Raw genomic sequence first — 10761 nt, 5'->3', positions numbered from 1 at the left:
GAAGACCAACAATCAAGAATTATTGATTTGCATAAAGCTGGATAGCGTTACAAGTAGGGCTGCAACAACTAATCGATAAAATCGATAATAATCGATAATGAAATTCGTTGGCAACGAATTTCATTATCGATTAGTTGAATCGATTATTATCGATTATAAAATGAGGGTTTTTTCAGAGCAAACGCTCTGAAAAATCCCCCTCATTATATAATCCGTTTAGTCTGACTCACCGTCTCACAGCAGCAGCTCCTACTTACTCCCCCTCCCTGTAATCACTGTGACAACTGGCCCCGCCCCTTCCTTCTCCAGGCCAGAACCACATGGCTGTGACACTCATCTAACTGTAAGTATATGTGTATATATATATATATATATATATATATATATATATAATGTGTACATATATATATATATATATATATATATATATATAATTTGGGCTACTGAAAGTTAGGGGAGGTGGGGGTTAATTTAGGGGCAGTTATGGTTAGTGGGGTGTTTAGGGTTAATTTAGGGGCAGTTATGGTTAATTGGGTGTTTAGGGTTAATTTAGGGGCAGTTATGTTAATAGGGTGTTTAGGGTTAATTTAGGAGCAGCTGTGGTTAATGGGGTGTTTGGGGTTAATTTGAGGCAGTTGTGGTTAATGGTGTGTTTAGGGTTAATTTAGGGGATGCTGTGGTTGATGGGGTCTTTAGGGTTAATTTAGGGGATGCTGTGGTTAAGGGGGTGTTAAGGGTTAATTTAGGGGCAGTTATGGTTAATGGGGAGTTTAGGGTTAATTTAGGGGACTCTAAATCCTGGGGGCAGTGAAGTGACATATCTGGGGGTATAAGGCATATACAGTATATAAGGCATATGTGGGGAGGGCAGTGTGGCATGTCTGGGGAGGACGGAGTGGTGTATCAGGGTGTATAAGGCATATCTGGGGGTAGAGTGGCATATCTGGGGGTAGAGAAGTGGCATGTCTGGGAGGCAGGGTGGCATGTCTGGGGAGGATGGAGTGGGGATATAAGGCGTATCAGGCACAGTGGCAGATGTGGGAGGCAGCGTGGAGTGGCAGATGTGGGAGGCAGCGTGGCATATGTGGGAGGCATTGTGGAGTGGCAGATGTGGGAGGCAGCATGGCGTGGCATATGTGGGGAGGGCAGGGTGGCATGTCTGGGGAGGATGGAGTGGTGTTTCAGGGGGTATAAGGCGTATCAGGCACAGTGGCATGTGGGGGGTAGAGTGGAGTGGCAGATGTGGGAGGCAGCGTGGCGTGGCAGATGTGGGAGGCAGCGTGGAGTGGCAGATGTGGGAGGCAGCGTGTAGTGGCATATGTGGGAGGCAGCGTGGAGTGGCAGATGTGGGAGGCAGCGTGGAGTGCTGTGGTAGGCAGCGTGGCATATGTGGGGGGGCAGCATGGCATGTCTGGGAGGCAGCGTAGCAAGCCTGGGCTCAAATGTGCATATATTGGGGGGCTGGTTGGGAAATAAAGACAAGAAATGTATTATCAAAGTTTTTTTATTCTGCTGTTTGTATTTAACATCATTTGTTTAGTAAATTATTTTAAATAAATGAAAAATTTACATTCATTTTTTTATCCGATTAATCGATTAATCGAAAAAATAATCGGCCAACTAATCGATTATTAAAATAATCGTTAGTTGCAGCCCTAGTTACAAGGTAATCTAAAAAAGTTTACATATTCATCAGTCCACAGTTAACGTGTTCACTTATTTTTTCCACCAGCACTGTGAATGTTTAATAGATAGACAGTATTTGGAAGACTGTAAGGCAGAAATGGAAATTAAATGTGATGGGCACATGGAGCAATTCCTCCAGGGCTCCAGAGTGGTAGGGGGCCTTATCCATCATAACTGATTTTTAATGGGGGGTGTTCAATAAAGACATGAAAGATTATCATTGTGTTATTAGGTTTAACACATTGTGTTTGCCTATACTTGTGACTTAGATGTAGATCAGATCAAATTTTATGAACAACAATTAATGCAGAAATTCAGGTAATTCCAAAAAGTTAATTTACATTTTCTTGCCACTGTATGCTCCCGTGCGCTAGTGGTCCACGTATTGCATCATCCTTTGACTTGAACGGGCCCCATAGACTTGAGTGGTGTACAAGCCTCTATTAGAGAGGCCCTTAAACCTCTTCTGTCCTATCCATCACACAGTAATTTGGGCATCTCATTAACCTATGATCAGGGGGCATTCATCCAAATAGGCTAGAAGGAAAAACGGGTAACTGCTGAAGTAAATTGTTACCATCGAACATCTTCATTAAGCTACTTACTGGCCTATCACAATGATCCTCCTTGGCATTGTGTTAACACAAACCTTAATGCTCCAGACCAGCAAACTGCTAAAACTTCCGCTTTTATAGAGGAGGTCATACTTGCTGATGGTCATTTAATCAAGGGTATTTGATGAGCAGCACCTGTCTGCTAGTTAGTGTAAGAACTGACCTTCTGCGCCACCCCGCGGCATCCCAGTCTTGCTGCCTCCTGGATGCTCCCACGGCAGGATCTCCATCGATGTCTCCCCGGGCTGGTTACAGACCTCCTTGGGTAGCGGGTACCCATGCCGAACCCGCTACCCTTCTGCAGACTGAACCAGGCATACAGAGCACAGCATTTATGACCACAGGTGATAGGCATTTATGACAGCAGGTGACTCCTCCCTACAGGAAATGTCTCATTCTCAGTTCCCATTGACTATTTAAGCCTTGGACTTTCACCACTATGATACCCTTGGTTGGTGTAATATAGTTTATATGCCCATGTGCTGTTTTTTGTTGAATTTCTGTTTGGACCCGACTTGGTGACCCTGCTTTTTGGTTCCTGATTTGACTCTTGGTTTGGACTTCTGGCTTTGCTGACTGCGCTCCTGGTTTTGATTTCGGCTTCGAACTGCTCTCCTGGTATGACCCGGCTTGTTGACTACACTACTGCTCCTCTTCTCAATCCCTGGGTTTCCTGGTCTGCTCCTCCCCTCGGGATCCAACTCCTTCTGACATTTCAATTAGCATCCTATGGAAGCAGTAAGGGTTTATTTCGTTTTTCACACATGGCTTCTTCATTTTGGCTTTATTTTAGTTGAATAAATCATGACAATGTGAAATATGTCATATGTTGTTCATCTGAGGTTATATTTACCTAATTTTAAGACCTGCTAAGGAACAGATGATTGTTATTTTAAGATCTGCTGGTGTGCAAGGGAAAAGGGTAGATATTCCGGTCACCAGGGGAGTATATAATACTAATTTAACAATTATTGCAATTGAAATTCAATTGGCACAGCATCAATGGACCGATTGTCCTGCATGTTTAATTTGAACTGATTAACTGTTTTAACTATTTGAAACCCTTTTTAAATATAACTTATAAAGTGAATACATAGACATCATCAATCTAAAACTGACTTGAGAAAATCTATCGGAATTTGCTTCTTGCGGAAATATTAACTTTGATGTGCTGATATTTTTATCGATCATTTATGCGCTCCAACAGGGGAGGGCTGCCACTGGGGGGTGGCAAGTCTAGTCAAGTGGCCCATTGCGCCACCGAATCAGCCCACCATCCATGCACATCTTTTCCTGATTTTCTAACACGTATTAATGTAATGTGATGGGATTGGGAGTACGCCAGTACACTAAAAAAAGTCATCATACACGGGACGCCTGTAGCCACAATTTAACACAACTACTCCTTTTTAATAAAATATGCAGATCGAAATAGATTAAATAAGACAAACCTTCACTTTTCTGCTAACTGATTTCTGGGCCTATAAAGTTTTGTCCTTTAAAGTGACTATAGTTCAATTTATTCCAACGGAACGTAAAATGCCTGGAAACAGATGATCAAATACACACCAGGACAGGCTCTGCCACACTGACACCCAAACACACACACCAGGACAGGCTCTGCCACACCAACAGCCAAACACACACACCAGGACAGACTCTGCCACACCGACACCCAAACACACACACCAGGACAGGTTCTGCCACACCGACACCCAAACTCACACACCAGGACAGGTTCTGCCACGCCAACACCCAAACACACACACCAGGACAGGCTTTGCCACACCAACACCCAAACACACACACCAGGACAGGCTTTGCCACACCAACACCCAAACACACACACACACACACCGATAAACTTGGAGGGGATTTTCCATCACTTTACCTAATTTTGTGAGGATTCGGGGGAACATATATATAAAAAATGAGGGTTTTTTTTTTCTAATTTTTGCTAGTTTTTACTAAATTTCTCATCCTAACTTTTCAGCTAATCATCTAACTATGGTATCAAAAGAAAGCTCTATCGCCCCTTACAAAAAAAAAAAAGTTTACATGGGTACACTATTCACAGGAAAGGAGAATAATCGCTGAACCGACATAGCGCAAAAATGGCAAAATTGCTCTGGGCTTTGAGGTACCAAAAACCCCTGGGATTGAAGGGGTTAAAATCAATTATGATGGATAAGGCCCCCTACCACCCTGGAGCCCTGGAGGAATTGCTCCATGTGCCTCTTGGTTAATCTGGCCCTGCCCATCACATTTAATTTCCTTTTCTGCCTTTTTTCTTTCTTGACCTTACGGTCTTCCGAATACTTCATTTCTCCCTTGTAAGAACCTCTCTATTATATCTGCTCTGTCTTTTTACCCTTTTGCTCCTATCTTTACCTTACCTGCCAACCTCCCACATTCTTTACATTAACTTGTGGTAATTGATCACTTCCAGAAAAACAGTGTTTGGTGTTTCCGAAGCCTTTAATTGTACATTAATAACCCAGGTCTCTTTAAAATGAATTATGCCCAATGCCCAGATCGCAGTGTCCCTGAATAGTCGCAACCTCTCAAAAAGCTGAGCTACTCCCTTTGTTGATGATCTTTTGGATGTCATTTTTTAATGCCAAATGTGTATTCAATTTCTTTCTTTTGTGTATACTTAAAATCTGTGTAGGACTGCCACCCCTACATTATGTTTCACCAAAAAAAATCAAAGGAAGGGAACAGATGCTGGTAATATCAAATGCAGTGGAGAGGGAAAACTATGTGCGGTCAGTTTCTTTTGCGTTGGAAAAACAGGATGTAGCCCAACAAGTTGTAGGATGATAGTTTGGATTGAAAACTACAACTCCCATAATGATTTTGCCAGCCTTGGGAGCTGAAATACTAGCGGCTATCTAGGTCAGCTCTATACACTACTGATGTAACAGAACATACTCCCTTTGCACATTATTATTCTAGTAAAAACAAGACATTGATAATTACATCTGATTTCCATGGATTGTAAATACTTCAGGAGTATGTTTATACATAAGTGCTGAGTTTTCTATGCAGATACCCTCAAACTTCAGATACCTTTTGTAGCGTTTGCATTGAACTTCTAGGAATCTAGGTCAAATTGAAATAATGGTCCGAGAGCCAAATTCTCTATAACTTGGATTAGGCATATGATATTTTTTTAGTGGATTTTTTTAGTGGATTTGCGAAGGTGAAGAAGTGTATTGGTACTTTTGTTCCAGTTTATGCCCTTTATAGTATTGTCTGCTCATGTACCATCCACAAGGCGTTATAGCAATGTTTATGATTTGTATTTCTTTCATTGATTTCTCAATTGAACCTTTAATCTTTTATATAATGTTGCAACTAGATTACTTTATACAGGCCTTCTCAGCAGACTCCCCAAGATCCCGAAGTTTCTATAGTCACCAGCAAACTTTTTTAATGGATGATCAGTTTTCAATTAATTCTGTATGTAAAACAGAAACATAGAATTTGACGGCAGATAAGAACCATTTGGCCCGTCTAGTCTACCCATTTTCCTAATGTAAGGACTCAGATCTTAATCAGGCCCTGGGTGGTTTGTAGGGGTAACTTGAATTGACTGGATTCAAAGATGTCCCAATTATCACACACACACTGACCAGATATCAAAATGAAAAGAACAAAACTGTGCAACTCCCAAATGTGGCCTTTTAGCTCCCAAACAACAAACCTATGTGATATCAGTGTAGTCAGGAGATGTTGCTAAACACATATTTGGGTGTATATGTCAGTGACATATACAAAGGGCTATAAATTCCTACTTAAAGTACAATGTGTGTGTGAAAAAAGACAAAAAATGAGTACATGGAAAGAGTAAAAAATATGGTTTGGTGGGGTAAATTGGATTGGCCTGGTCCCAAATGCACTCCTCCCAAATGTGGCCTTTTAGCTCCCCAAACAACCCGACAAACCAATGCATGGGTGGTATCATTGTACTCGGGAGATGTTGCTGAACAAATATTGGCGTGTTGTTTGACAGTGACATATATCAGGAGTTCTAAATATATACCTGATGTACAGGGGCGGGCTGGGCCGAGGGGCAGGGGGGCAATTGCCCCCCAGGCCGCCCTAAATCCGGGCCAGTGGGCCGGACGGACGACCAGCAGACGAGCATTCAATGCGGCTGCGGCCGCAAAGTTAAAAACTAAGCGGCCGCGAGCAGGATTGAATGCGGCCGTCATGCCGTTTTTTCAGTTTCAATTGAATTGGCCAGCTTAAAAAATGTCCCAAATAGGACATGGGGGTAGAAGGACCAGAAGCTAAAATTCGAAGCTGAAAAACTGAGGTATTTGGATATTTCTAAACTCAGGACAAATAGTAGCAGGCTTTTGTAGATGAGTAAAAGAGTTTTTTTTAATAGGAAATTAGAGGATATGATAAAAAATGGTATCTGAAGAAATCCCTAGGAAAAAAATCTGAAAGCATGTACTATTTGAGGTCTGAGGACCTGCAAACTGTGGTGTATTTACCTTTGGGAACACAAGTGGTTGTCTTCACCGGTACAAGAAAAGGCGATGTGCACTTCTAAGAAACGGAGAGCCAGGCTAGGAATTCACACCCCGCGTGCCGCCTCTTATAGGCCCACGATGCCGGGAGACTGCTGACCCCTGGACCTGCTGCCTTTGGCCTGGGCCTAGTTGCCCAAACAATTCAGCAGTTCAAAAATCTCTCCCCAAAAAAGAAAACAAAACATTTGTATTTTGGCTTAAAAAACAACTTATGCTAGGTTAAAAGGGGGAATATATAGTTCAAAAATGTCTGTAAACATATGAAATCACTGTGCTTAGTAGATCTATTAAAAAGCAGGATTTCAATCTTGCAGCACCTTGACTAGAGAAGAATAAATGGAGAGAGGAGAGAGGTGGAACGCACAAAAGACAAATGGAAATTTGAAACATCCTCGTGACACATGGATACTACCGTGTTACAGAAAATAGAGTACTGATACAGAAGTGGCCGTCTGCTAGGTCTGCACAATATCTCTGAGCTGAGGAATGACCACACAAACAAACATTTTAACACAAGAGCCATGCCAAAGATTTTTATTTTAATGTGAATAATCCTTCTAAAACAAAGAAGTCCTTCAGCCGCTCCATGCCCTGCAGAGTGTTTCAATATTTGATGAAATGCCACAAGGTAAATAGAATCTGCATTTAGTGCAAGGCAAAGACTGGGTCTCACAACATCTTCAAGTAAACACAATATGTGAGTGGAAGAACGGATTGGGTATAGGTATATATACGGCTCAACAAATCTTTAATGTGTTTTTACAATAAAAAAACGTGTACAAAGTTGTGTCAATACATCGAAAGTCAAGTCACTTATATGCTAAAACTCACAAACTGCATGTATATTATGATATATATATATTTAATGTGCCTGAAACTTTACAAAATGTGTGTCAACTCCACTTCTAACTCACATGATCTACAAATTCCCCTCTTAACATGATATAAACATTTTAATGTAAAAGCCCCCCTAATAAGCCAAGGGGGGAAACAAGTTTCCCCTCTTCCCCAACCCATGTTCTAAGAGTTGGGAGCTAATAAAATGACTTTGGGGGATATGAAGCCTACTCATACTCCCACATCCCACATCTTTCCTTATCCTCAATCGCATACTTAATGGGATGGGGGACTAAAATGAAAGTCAACCTTTTGAGCACCTAAAATATATTTTAAAAAGGATCCACTTGTATGACTGCTTAACAATGTGTTTCCCATTTGAAAACTGGATTTGAAGCTTGTTTTCAAACTATTAAGATATCATTCATTCTCTTGGAATCTTCAAAATGAACTAGGGAAAATACAGAAAGACAGGACTGCGGTAACATTCTGTGACTACATTTTACAGAATCTCCCACTGTATTGTTATAAAGTACCCAATGACTAGTAAGTCCTAGGGCCATTTTGAGATTTGTGTTTTCATGTTTTACATACTTGGTGATACAGACATTGTTAGGTTGTTATTTGTAAGGTCCTACATACAGTAGTTAAGAATTTAAATTGTAGGTGATGTTCTGATTTACACAACTTTAATTTGTATTTCTACCATAATTTTATGTTTTGTCTACAGCTTATGTTCATTCCACCAAATAACATTTGCTGCCGCATAGCAATTTTACCTTTTTCGTGCCTGTGGATTTTCATGTGTTAATCCTTATCCGATGAAATTTAAGTAATTAAATAACATTTAAATAATATATTTATTTTAGACAAGCTACCGTAGTTATCCAATGTTCAGCCAAGATAAAAGACTCAAGATAAAAGACAAAATAGGACTGCAATGTTCTCTTCCCCCAAATGGTTCAAATTAGATTTAATCTCTCCTTTATTGATATGACCTAGATTTGAAGCATACAGAGACAGGTTCAGAAGTGCCTTTGAAAGTTGATGGCCACTAATTCTAGTCTATCATCTGAACAGTATTTGCTTGTACCTGCATCTTCACAAACTGACCTGTATTTAATTGAGAAATTAAACAGTTAAGGGTAATTAGTCTGCCTCGGTTGTTTGGACCCCATGGGCAGGCTGTCCCACTGAGCAATTTTTTTAATTACATTTTTGTGAAGAAAAATAAAAAGTGTTCCAGGTGCCCAAGTGCCATAAGTCCACGGTGGTCACCAGATCCCCCTCTTCTTTTCTTTTAAGGCCAGAAGGCCTGTGAGAGGGCCACAACTTCTCGGCCCTTCCCCATAAGTCTATCTCCTCCCTCACCTGAAAACTGGGTCCTTTTTAGGGGAACCAGTTCCACAATGGCAATTTTTGGGTGAATCTGAAAAATATATAGTTTATTGAAAATAAATATTCAAATAACATAATTAAAAAAAATCCACATACATAGTGAACATTATGTGAAAACTAAATATTGGCACTTACCAACGTGCATACAAATAAAATGGTGTGTGCTAACCCCCTCAGCACTAAATTATGTCCACACACCATGGCTGGACCAGGCTTAAGGCAAGAGGACCAAGCTTTCCCTCTCTTCCAGATACTCACTTGATCTTAGTCTAGAGGCCAAGAAGTGGGACTTCTTGGTTGGGTCGCATAACATTGTGGTAGTAGTGCAGGAGCTCTCAAGAAGCTGCTACAAAGGCTCTGTGCATGGTTAGCATGTGTGCAAATGTGTGTGTGTTAGCCACGAGAGGAGGAATTGGCTTTATGTGCCCCTTGGACCAGAAGGTACCAGCCATGCGAGTTTGTGCTTCTGGTATTCCAAACAGCTAATTCAGAATTCATTCAAACAGCTAATTCAGAATTCATTCAAACAGCTAATTCATTCCGAACTGAAACACGCTTATTTTAGCACTGCTTGTATAAAACAAATTTAACGTGGACAGTCCAGCGGGTGCTGCAGAGATCCTCACATAAGCTTCAAGAAAATAAATAAAACTGCCATAAAGTAAAACCGCATACTCAACATTAACAAGCAACAAATATTTTTATTTGAAACTCCTTATTTATATTTTATATATCTGGATTTGACATTTCTTTTCACCTTCCTATTTGCAAGTATTGTCCATAAACAGTTGAGGAGCATTGCATTTAGCATTAAGTTTTTTTGGTAAAAGGCTAGAGATGTTTTTGTATACACAAAGGAATTTAGTGAAATGTTGAACACGGCTTAAAGGGGCAAGTAAAATTAACAGTCCCATGCAATGGGTTCCTAAACAAACTATTAATTGTGCAAACATGAATGGAACGTCATTAAGCAATGCTGAGTGATGGGCCAAAATGAGGCAATGCTAATTGAGAAAGAATTTAGTTGTCACAATTCCATGTCCGTTTGAAATATCAATTTAAGTTAATATGATCAAAGCAGTGATCTGGAAGACAAGATGAACCACATAAAACAAGAACTGCTTGCAGAAGATTATATAGGTCTAGTAGCAGTAATATTGAAATTCAGCTCTGGGAGTTTCCTTAATGACCATACCTGTGAACTTGCTGGGTTTCACTCAAACCTTCCAGGTTAACCTTTGCTTCCTTGAGACTCTGAGTTAAAGTCTTCAATCTCAGAGTAGGAAAGAATTGTTTGGTTCCATCTACTCCCCACCCAGGTTCTGCCTACTCCCCAAGCCATTTTCCCACCACTCGCAGTCTAACTGGTCCTAAAGAAATATCACAATGGCACTGTTGGACTACAATGAAAATTAGGATATATGTTTAAAGAAAATAAATGCTTACACAATCTTGTTTTTGTCAAACCAGACAGATAACATTTGTTAAATGCAGAGCCCACATTTGCAAGACTGTTTGGAAGAATATATTTGTGATTCTATTGTTGAAATCATTTGGCTTTAATTTAAACTGCAATGTAAAGAAAACGGAAACCTTTTTTTAAGATAACGTTAACATTAGAGAATTGCAAAAAAATCACAAATAAATGTTGAATTTATTTAATATACATATATAAGTGA

Source organism: Spea bombifrons, chromosome 2 (assembly GCF_027358695.1).
Source record: "Spea bombifrons isolate aSpeBom1 chromosome 2, aSpeBom1.2.pri, whole genome shotgun sequence".
NCBI classification, from domain to species: domain Eukaryota; kingdom Metazoa; phylum Chordata; class Amphibia; order Anura; family Pelobatidae; genus Spea; species Spea bombifrons.
The sequence above is the reverse complement of the archived record's forward strand: the minus strand, read 5'-3'. Positions refer to the sequence as shown.